Source organism: Canis lupus, chromosome 4, assembly GCF_048164855.1.
Source record: "Canis lupus baileyi chromosome 4, mCanLup2.hap1, whole genome shotgun sequence".
In the NCBI taxonomy this organism is placed as follows: domain Eukaryota; kingdom Metazoa; phylum Chordata; class Mammalia; order Carnivora; family Canidae; genus Canis; species Canis lupus.
Window position 1 is genome coordinate 59,412,702 of NC_132841.1, and position 11,172 is coordinate 59,423,873.

The window sequence follows — 11,172 nt, forward strand, 5'->3', positions numbered from 1 at the left end:
CTACAGGTGGAGACTAAGACCCCATGATAAGGCACTTAACAGGATCTCCGAGCTGGAACTAATTAATAATAGCACACTTTTACCAAGTGATTACTTTGTATCAGGCACTGGGATAAATTCTTCACATGGATTATCTTCTTTATAAGAGTCAGACCATGAGAAAACTATTATTATTACTCCCATTTTACAGGCAGGGAAAGTGAAGCATAGACACAGCAACTTACCCAAGGTCACAAAGCTCCCAAGTGAAGGATTTAGAACCTGACACTGCCCTCTGAGACTGCACCCTGAACCGTAGTGCTCTGCTGCCCCTGGGCTACTTTCTCCTGGAATACTACAACCCCGCTGCCTCGTCAGCAACCTTCTCACTGCAGTACATGCACGCAGCCTCCTGCCCTCCTGTCAGCACTTGGGGGGACACTGAGTCCTCTGACAACCTGATGAAACCTACAGACTCTCTGTGCAGAAAAAGAATGCAGAGAAATGCCGACAATATGTTGTGCATGATCTCAGGGGCACACAGACTCCTGCATTGGTGAGAACAGATGAGTCAAGATCATAGGATACTCAGGATCGAGAGACAGGAGGTGGCAGAGGAAGAGGACTCCCCCCAAACCCTCTGAGATGCCTCATATCTGTAAACATCCTAAACTACAGCTGCTTAAGTGCATAGGCGTGGGTGCGAACCAGGGCTCGAGGCCGAGTCATCCCTTCAGGGCTGGGAGAATCAATCACAGAATCAATCACGACATACAATAGCCCTCGCCTCTGCACCCACTGGGTGTGACTCACAGCTCCCAGCTGCTGGGCAGACGGTGCACAGCTGGGCCATGGCATCTGGACGGGGGTGGCATCAGTAAGCATGCCATCCGGCCTCCTGCCCACCACGCAAGTCACCATCCGGTGAGCCCACCTCGCCGTAGACCAGCCCCGGCCTTGCTCTAACTCCACAGCTCTGAGTGTTTCCCAAGGAGACCCCTCCACAGCCCTTGTCCGCTTCCACGCCAGCCGGACCCAGGGGGTAGTAGGTCGAGACGACAGCCCCTTGCAAGACTCTAGAAGACCCAGGCCCCGGTGCCGAGACTTCTGCTGTCTCACCACGTGATCTCAAGTAGGCCCCCCCTGCCTCTCAGAGCCTCAGTTCCACCAATTGTAAAATGGGGAGACCACCCTATCAAGTCCTTCCCAGCCCAAAGCCCTGAGTATATAAACAGCGGCATCTGACAAGCTTCACTGAGCCCTGGGATCCTGTTCTCAGGAAGTTACATAAACATCCTTCAGAGAAACAAAAGTCAAACCTAAAGAATACTTTTTTTTTTTTTACTACTTTTTTTTTGTCGTTGTTTAAAGGATATCAAGAAGCCCTTTTTATAGTCCAGCTTCTCCCATCCTCCTTCCATTGTTCCAAATATCCTCTCAGGACTTAGAAAACACACTTGGTTTCCGTCTGGGGTTCAGGCTTCTTGGTGTTCTTCCCTTGGAGGCCGCCCCGCCTTCTCTTTGGCAGCTTTCTGCCCAAGACACACCCGCCACTGCCCCCAGTGTCGCTCTGGGCCACCTCAAGGGCTAGGGCTACCCAGACTGCCTAATGTACAGGGCGGGGGAGGTTGGTGACAGGGACAGTTCTCAGGAAACAAACCCTTCCTTGGTCAGAACCAAGAGAACTCCGGGTTCTGGTCCCAATCATGACACCGTGTGTGGCCCTGTGTGGGCAAGTCCCTACTCCTTGGTTTCCCTCTGAGAAATGAAGAGGTTCCCACGCTGTGTCAGGAAAGCCCTCTAGCTCCTGGACTCCTTGGGGACACCAAAGCAGAACAGAGCAGCAGGCTAGACAGTGGGCTCCTGATCTTGACCCCCATTCCCACCCTTCCTGCTAGAACCAGAGGAGACCCATTCTTCTCTCTCTGATTTTTATCCCTTGCCCTGGCTGTGGCATCCTAAACTCAGCACTGAGTGAGTCTCTATGTGCCTCCAACGGCCATCCAAGAGACAGGAAGAATGACAGTGTCTGCAGTGGAGGCCCCAGTGCAGAGGCTTCAGCCCTAATCATCCCAACACAATCCCATCACCCTTGCCAAAACCTAATTCATTTAATATTATATGTATTCTTGCATCTTGAAAAAAACAACCTAAGTTGTGCCTGATAAATGAAAACTCCAAGACAATCCCCCACTTTCCTTCTTTCAAAGAGATCATGCTTCTAAGTTCCCCTACAGAATTCTGTTTTTTTTCTTTTTTACCCCTATAGAATTCTATAGAATTTGGGCTGAGCCACCCGAGCTGCCCAGTATTTTCATCTAAAGAATGGGGACAATAATAGTGCCTGCTTTATAGGATTATTCCTAGTAAGCACTGATAAGTTCTCAAAAAATGTTGACTGGTAATTATATAATCATCATCATTAAAATTATTGAGATGCTTAGAACCACTGGACTGGTGATAGCTAAGGCGCCTTAGCCCTCCCAGACCATGAATGACCATTGTAATCGCACACACGTACATGCACCCTTGTCCCCAGCACACATGCTTCTCTGAAGCAGGACCACGCTCTCTGCCTGACTCCAGCCTCAGAACATAGCTGCCTTGTTCCTGGCATCTACCTTTGCCACCACAAAGCTCCCCACCCATCAAGTCCCCTGATCCTGCCTTCCTCAAGTGGCCCCAGCACTGTCTCCTAGAATTGGGTTGGAGTTCTACTGAACCTTATTACTGTGTCATAAGGTTGTTTTCTGGAGATGGGAGGCTGTTACAAGATGGTGGCTCCTGAAGACAGAGTAGAGAGAAATTGGGTTTTCTCTGGGTCTTTGACATTTGCTGAATGTCTGAGTACGCTGAGGGCCCAAGGAGAGAAGCTTCTTCTTTTGAAATTATCTAACCAAGTGTCTCTTGAACTTTAGCATGTACCTGAATCACTTGGAGGCTTCTTAAAACCAACTGGTGGGGGCAGCCCCAGTGGCTCAGTGATTTAGCGCTGCCTTCAGCCCAGGGCCTGATCCTGGAGACATGGGATCGAGTCCCACATCGGGTTCCCTGCATGGAGCCTGTTTCTCCCTCTGCCTGTGTCTGTGTCTTTGCCTCTCTCTCTCTCTCTCTCATAAATAAATAAAATCTTAAAAAACAAAACAAAACAAAAAAACCAGCTGGTGGATCCCTCCTCACCCTACCATCCCAGTTTCTGATTCAGTAGGTCTGGGGTGGGGCCAGATATTTTGCATTTCCAGCAAGTTCTCAGGTAATGCCGATGCTACTCCTCCAGATAACAACTTAGAGAACCATGGACTTAACGTGCTGGTGAACAGAGAAGAGCTCTCATGAGTATGAGATGCTAACAAACACTCCTGTAAAAGCATGAGCAGGAGCTGCCTTGATCTAAAGGGAGAAGGAAGAGAATCCGGGCAGAGAGTGAGGCATGAGTGAAGGCCCTGTGATAATGACATTCGTTTCTCCACCTGGCCTCTGCCTGGGCAGGTAGCGCAGACCAGGGGTGGCTGCCACTGCGCAATTACAGCAGACCTCCGCTGCCCGCCACCGCAGACCTGCCCAGACAGGTGGATCCATGGCCGGCCTGGGGGTGATGAGAATCCCCACCCCACCTCACACAGCCAGGCTTTAGGTGTGAATGAGGCCAGAGTCTCCGCCACGGCTCAATCACGTGAGCGCTGGGATTCTGCTCCACACCTCTAGACACGATCCCATCCATCTTGGCCAGCTCTGAATGTTTCCTCACTTCCAGGCCTCACAGAACAAGTCAGCTGCATCTTGCGAGAGCAGCCCCTCAGAAATCAACAGACCGCAATGGTCATCCCCCGAGCCGAGTCTGCACCTGCCCGGGCTGAGCCATCCACTCTGCCAAGCCCTGGTTGCCACCTCTGCTAACAGGGGGTGATACTAGCACCTATCTCCTACTGCTGTTGGGAGGATGAAATGAGCTCCGTGGCCAACAACATCGCCAACTGCAATAATAATCATAACTAACATGGACTGAGCTTGTAGTTAAGCATGTACCCTCCATTATCTTTCTAAATGCTGTCCAATGGGGACAATTATGATCCCCTCCGTACAGATGAAGATACTAAAGAGCTTGCCCGAGGTCCCACAAGTAGGAGATGGCCCAGCAAGGATCTGAACCCAGACCGTCTGGTTCCAGAGCCTAGCTCCCAGCTTCTGCTCTGTCTGTGTCCTAGTCACCTGCCTCCAGGCCTACACTAGGGTCACCTCTCCCTGCCATCAGCCTGTCCTCGTTCCCAGGGCACAGGGAGGCTAGGTGAGAGGCCTCTGAAGGCTCCAGCCCTGTGTGCACAATCTGGGGTATGGGTCCTTCATCTTGAGGACGGCCTCAGGACTGGCCAGCCAGGCTAAATTAATTGGCACAAGTTTTAGATACCATTCAACATGGCCACCAGGGAGGAAACTGAGCCTGCAAGACTTGAGCACCTTCACCCTGATGAAAGGAGAGAAGAAAAACAGGTGTAACCAAGAGAAGTTATCCTGTCAGGCTTCCTGGATAAGAATGCCAGCTCCCACACCCCATGCAAATTGCCCTGACTCCCTGGGCCTCAGTTTCCTCTTCTGAACAAGCCTTCTCAGGCTACTAGACAGCAAGTTCAGAAATTCAAACTCCAAGGATTCTTCCCTTCATCTCTGAAAGGACAGGCCACCCCCTAGGTATAAACAATAACAACCCTATCTATTATCTTTGAAGAGCTCCTACTTATGGACTGTTAGTCTGGACAAGGCATTGATCTGTTCAACTCTCCTAGGACTATTACTTCCCTCATTTTGCAGTTGAGAAAACCAATGCCCCAAAGGGAGTTAAGATTTAGGTAATTTCCTCTAGATCCCACAGCTAATGGTGGCATAGCTGGGATTCAAACCTATAACCTTTAACTCTACTCTGCAATGTTGTCTACCCGCACTGGTGTAGAAATGGCCCACGTGCAGCCCCTGCCTTCAAAGCATGGAGCCTACAAGAAATGAGACATGTCCTTTAAAAAATCAGAATTCAATGCCAGGTGTGTGAAGGGCCCAATGAGGGGGCCATATGACATGCTCTGCCTATGCCAAAGCAGGGAGCAGGCAATGCCAGCTCTGTGGCATTAGAGATGACTGTATAGAGGAGATAACACTGGAGTTGGGCCCTAGTGGGGGAGGACTCGGGGGGGGGGGGTGGTGAGGGGAGGTGACTGGAGTGTAGCATCCTCACCAGGAACAGAGATGCACACTGGGGAAGGGATGGGTACATGCAGGGAGGAAAAGGGGGCAGGTTCTGCTTGAGGGTTGAGGGGCCATGGGAGATAGGGCAGCAGCTAACATAACATGGGCTACCTCCCATCTCTGCCCTCAAATAAATAAATGCTCATTTGCAACGTATATTTTAAAGTTAGATGAATCCAATCTGTATCAAGAAATAGAACACGTAGAAATTAAAAGGGCTAGAAGGCAACTTAATATGAACTCTCCCCCATCTAAAAAGAGCTTTGGTTCCCTCTGGGACTCCTTTGGTGGCAGTCTGGCTCCGGCCCCAAGGCCACAGTCCTAGACAGTTATGTCCATACCTTCTACAAAGCTCCAAACCTCCAAGCTGAAGCTAATGGGCAGAACTTTGTAGGCGTACTGGAGAGGCAGGAGAAAGCACCTCTCCTGGTGACTGCCCCCTCTTCCTGCCACCAGACCAGGAGACCCTGCTTTAACCTTTACTGCAGGGAAGGAGGGGGATAGCCCTGCCCCCACCCCAGCCTTCCCACCCCTTGCTTTCAGACCCACTAGCCCTTCCCTCCAGCTCCTACTGATTCAGACTGATTCATGATTCAGCCTTTTTTCCACATATTTGAGGAAAGAGAGACTGAACCCATTTCACAGACTGGGAAAAGGAAGCAGAGGGTTTCCAGCCCTCTGTGAAACCACAGTCCCCAGCATCCCGGGCTCTGGCAGCTGATCCAGATGCCCTGAGGGGCCCCTGGAAGGTCAGCTGTGCTAAGTGGATTCCACGGGTAAGGACTCTCCCAGGGAGAGCACTGCAGGCCAGGCAAGTATGGGGAACTTCCCAAGAAGCACAGGAAGGGACCACTCTGAAGAGCTATGAGAAAAACAGGGGGTGGAAGTGGGCCGAGCACCACCCCAGCTGCTGAGATTCTTGAGAGAAAAAGGGAACTGAGAGAGGTCACCCAGGCCTGACCCTGCTGGTACACTCCTTCTTCACCCTCTCCCACCCTCCTGTCAAACTGAATACCTTTAGCAACGGAGCCCTTACGTCCTCCCCAGGCATCCTATTCCTCTGTTAGCCTCCTGTTACCCTTGGTGCTATCTCTGCCCTCGGAACGCACAGGACAAGACTATGCCCTCTGCTCCCAGAGAGCCCCACAGGGGTTCGAAAGTAGTGACATGGCCACTTAAGGGTCCTTCCCCAAACCTTAGGTCACCTATAATGACCCTGATCCCCAAGGCAGCTACAAAATCCTGCAGCCGCCCCCTCCTTTCCTCAATCCCATGGTCTGAGTCGGGCTTTGGTTAGCTCTCTGCTGGACCACAATTAGCACCATCTCTGAACTGGTCTCAAACTACCAGTCTTGCCATCATCTTTGGCCAAATGACCTCTGATTGGAACAGCACAGTAGGGCAGAAACAGTTCCAGCCTGCGTTCCAATACAGTTCTATAAGTGACTCAACCCCTCTGAGCCTCCATTTCCCCATCTGAAAATGGGACAGGGCTGGGGGTTCCTAGCGGCAGCAGCCACTTTGCAGGGGTACTGTGAGATTTCAATGGGCCGTCTGTAAGGAGCCTGGTACAAGACACAGTAACAGGCATCGACTCAGTGAGCTGCTTACAACCCTCTGCCCTGTCCACCGCTACAGAATAAAATCCAAACTTCTGAGCAGGATGCTGCAAACTCCCTACAACCCAATCTTGCCTCCCATTTGCTCCCCTTCCCATAGCGTGCATCCTCATAAACACTTCCTCCCCCAGGAAGCCCAGCCGACATCAACAACCAAAAGAGCTTTTCCCCTCTACTGACCTTCCAAAGCCCATCTATCACTGACCACGTCCTGCCTCTTTACCATCAGTGATCCTTGTCTTCCCTCCCCCACCAGACCAGCAGTCTCTCCACTGAGAAACAAGCGGCACCTCATCCCATTTCATTTCCCCATCACCCCACTCCGCAGACAGTTTCCATACATATTTAACAAATTACCCTAATGTTCCATTTCACGTAAAGCACGTCCAAGTCCTCCAAACAGTCCAGATATTTCAAGCCATACCCAAAACCAAATTCCAAGCCAGTACAAGTCTGCCCAGTCTCTAGGGACTTGTAGGCCTGGCTTTGGTCCCCAAGTATGGAAGACAGGTCAAGCAGGCCCAAAGCCCAGAGCAGAGAGAGCTCAGGGCTGCTGAGCCCAGAGACTATTTTCTGTATTTCTCTGATGCAGGGTCTCTCAGTTGGCCCCTGGGCCAACCCCCGGTGTATGACTCCATACTCGACCGCATCCTCAAGTTGTGATTTAAAATTGTTTCTTGCATGCCCCTTGTTGACGGGAGGCTCACTACCTATCTTTTCTTGCTTGCTGGCTCCCTCCCTTCACCTGTTGATTCTCCCAGAGGCCTCTCTTCCTGCTCAGATCATGATGATAAGGACCATCTGGCCACATGTCAAGGGTCATCCCCACCCCTCAGGACTCCTTTCGGTCGTCCAGTCCCTCCACTCATTGCCCCAGATTTCTGAGTCCCGCCAAAGTCCAGCTAGTAGTGGAATTTCCACTACTCTTGTTCCTACATGCTGACAGTGATCTGCCAGCGCAGGAGGGCCCCCTATTCGTGGAGTCTAGCAAAGGCCTACAGACCCTGCAAATCCCAGATGCAGTGCTGGCACAGCCCTCGGAGCAGCAGTAATGCACAAATTTGCATCTCCCAAGAACTTTTATCACCTACCCTACTCCATTGTTTTAAGATGTCATTTATTAACTAGCAAGCTGTTTTCCTTTAAAAAAGAAAATTACTCAGGGCCCCCAATCAGAGTCTGATCAGCAGTCATAAGATGGTACCCCCACTAAAAAATTGAGCCAGCACAAGGCACTAAAGCCAGTGGAAGTCTGGGTCACCCCACACATTCACTTACTGGCCTACAATGTGTCCTAGGCTCAGAAACCCCATATACACATGCAATTTCCAATAGGGTTCTATAATCCTGACACTGGCTCAAAGTCTGCCCCCATTACTGTCCTCAGGGACCTCTGGGGCTGGCGCACCTTGAGGAGCCCATACATTTAGCAATAAGGAGGACCCTGTTGATGATTCACACAAGAGGACACCTGGGATATAAATCCCTTGGCCTTAGGTCTCTCATTGCCCCAAGGGCTCCACTTTTTTGGCCCTACCTCTGCCCCCTGCTGATCTGAAAGTGACCTGGCCTGAACGGAGATGAAAGGCTCTGCCGTCCCCTGGGTGCTGGAGAGAGGCCTGTTGACAAAGCCTCCAGCTGTCCCTAGCTGGAGCCAGGGAGACCGGCTCCTCCCTGCACCACTCGCACTGGGAGAGCATTCTGGCCAGGACCCAGGCAGCAACAGAAGTTGGACCATCATAGAGTTCCAGGCCCAGGCTCCAGTGGACTTCCCCTCTGCTCCAGCTGCGCACAATAACAAGAGCCAGGGCACAAGAGCTCACCCTGCACCAGTACCAGGCAGGAGGAGCATCACCTGGGGGCAAGAGCAACAGGGAAAGGGGACAAGAGTCCTCATAATTTCAACTGCAAGTGACAGTGTCAGCTCAGTCACAGCAGGACCTTACAGAGCTCTGTAGCTGAGACCAAGGCTGGGGGAGACAGTCAAGTCCAAGCTCCTCTGCCACTTTCCATGCGTGTGACCTTTACCATCTCGTGCCTCCGTTTCTCCCTTTGTGAAATGTGTTCAATAGTAAAGTGGGAGAATTGATTTAAAAATGTATGCAAAACAATTAGCCCAGCGCCTGGCACATAGGAAACATGCGGTAAATACTTGTTGAATACCAGCATGCCGCCGTTGACTGAGGCACCACAGGTTCTCATTTCATCCTTATTCTAGAAGATACACTCTATTTGCCCCATTTTACAGGTGAGGAAACCGAGGTGAGGGGAAGGTGAGGAATCAGCCCAAGGTCACAGAGCTGGGAAGTGACAGACGCCCAGGTCAGTCCCCACCTCCGACGGGGGGGCCGTGCTGCCGAGGCCACTCGGAGTGGCTGGGGGTTGGCGGGGAGGAGTCCGGCGCCGGGCCCGGCGGGGGTGGGGTTCCGGATCCCCGGGCCGGCGTGGCTCCCGGCTGACCTGCGTGCTCGGGTCCAGGACGGCAGGGCCCGGAGGCCGGTGCCCAGATCCCCGGCCCGGCCCGGCCCGGGGCGGCGAGGAGCAGCGCTCGGACCCCGGCTCCCGGCGCCGGACGGAGGAAGGGAGCCAGAGACCAGGCCGCGCACGGCCCCGGGAAAACCGGTCGGGCTGCCTGGCGGTGCCCCGAGCGGGACCCGGCCTCCAGCCCCCTCCCTCGCCAGACAAAAGTTTCCCCTGTTCGGGAGCGGCGAGGGGGAGGGGGCATTCCTCGCGAGTGACATTATCCGTGACCTACAGCTGCCGCGCTGCCCTCGCCCGCACCGGCCTGCCCCGGCCCGGCCCGGCCCCCGCCCGGCCCCCGCCCGGCCCCGGCCCCGGCCCCGGCCCCCGCCCCCGCCCCCGCCCGGCCCGCGCCGCCCCCACCCTTTGTGCTCCCGCGGGGTGCGCGGCCCCGCAGCCTGGCCCGCCCGCCCGGCGCCCGCCCGCACCGAACTCGCGCCGCGGCCGCCGGGCCCCTCGCGGCCTGCACGCCCGGCTCGGCCCCGGCGGCCCCGCGGCGGGGGACGGGCGGCCCCGGGCCTCGCAGCCCCTCACCTGCCCAGGCCGGGGCGGCCCCGGGGGCGGAGGCGCTCCGTGCCGCGGCCGTGCGGGCGCCGCGGGCTCTGGCCCCCCGGGCTGGCCCCCCCCGCCGCCGCCGCCTCCCGCCGCTCGCTCCGCTCCGCTCCCCGCCGCCGCCGCCGCCGCCTCCCCCGCCCCGCCCCTCCCCTGCGCCCGCCGGCGCCCAGCCCCCGCCCCAGCCCCCGCCCCCGCCCCGGCCCCGGCCCCGCACCCGCCCCGGCCCCGCACCCGCCCCCGCAGGCCGCCCGCCCGCCCGCACCCCTGCGCCCCGCCGGCCGCGGCGCCTACCTCCCCGAAGCGCGGCCGCGGGAGCGGGGCTCGATCCCGTGATGGAGCGTGGGTGCCGGCCCGAGATCGGCTCCCGAGGCCGCGGCGGCCGGCGGGCGTGCGGCGAGCGCCCCGGGGCGGGGGCGGGGCGGGGCGGGGGCCGGGCCGGGCCGGGGCGGGGCGGGGCGGGCCGGGGCTGCCGCGGGGCCGGGTCGCTCGGCTTCCCCCGGGCTCTCCCGCGGCTCTCCCGGCCGATCCGGGGCTGCTCGGCGACCACGTGACGCGGCTGCCTGTGACCCCCGCCTCCGAGCGGGCGGGGGCGGGGGCGGGGGCGGGGGCCGGGCCGGGGGCCGGGGCCGGGCCGGGGTCGGGGCCGGGGCCGGGGCGGGGGCGTCAGATGCGGGACCCACGAGGGCCCGGGGCGGCTGCCGGGCGTCCGGGAGGCGCCGACCCCGGGGAAACAAAGCCCGGGGGAAGCCAACAAGTTATTCGAGGTCAAAGAGGGAGCAGCGCTGGGGGTGGGAGAGGCTTCGGAGAAAACCAGGGAGACAAAGACCCTCGCCCGCCGCGCCTCCGGGCCCCCCACCCCCGGGAGCGACCTGGCCCGCCCGAGGGGGGCCTCCCGGCTCTGCGGCCGCTGGGCGTAGGACCACCCGCCAGGGCCTCCCCGACGGCTCCCCACCACCAGGTCTCTGCCAGGGTGACCCCTCCTGAGCTCCTGGGCAGGCCCTTCCCCACCCCACCTTTGCCCTGACTCTCGAAAACCCCTTTAGTCCCTTTATCATGATTATCTGGTTCATTTACTGGGCTCATTGTTTACTAGGATGTCATCTCCCCCAACAAGTTGTTCCCAGCTGAATCCCCAGCGCCTGCCTGGCGCAGAACAGGCGGATGAAGGGGTGGATGACCTTGTAAGGATTTCTTCTCTCACTGAGCCTCAGTTTCCCATCCCCAGGGTCACTTCACCCATCTCAAGGACCCTGCAAGTTAGGCA

At 56.3% G+C, this 11,172-nt stretch overlaps 1 protein-coding gene across 2 annotated transcripts in view; it reads right to left on the bottom strand.

The window, feature by feature from the left end:
* Positions 1 to 10,322, bottom strand: part of NDST1 (N-deacetylase and N-sulfotransferase 1) — a 60,221-nt gene extending 49,899 nt beyond the window's left edge. The window contains exon 1 of one of the 2 annotated variants that reach the window (XM_072824515.1): positions 10,200 to 10,322. The gene's annotated coding sequence lies outside the window, so the exon portion shown is untranslated. Of the gene's footprint in view, positions 1 to 9,887; positions 9,978 to 10,199 lie in introns of those variants that run through there. The other variant, XM_072824517.1, reaches the window with a different exon arrangement.
* Between the last annotated feature and the right edge of the window lie 850 nt (positions 10,323 to 11,172).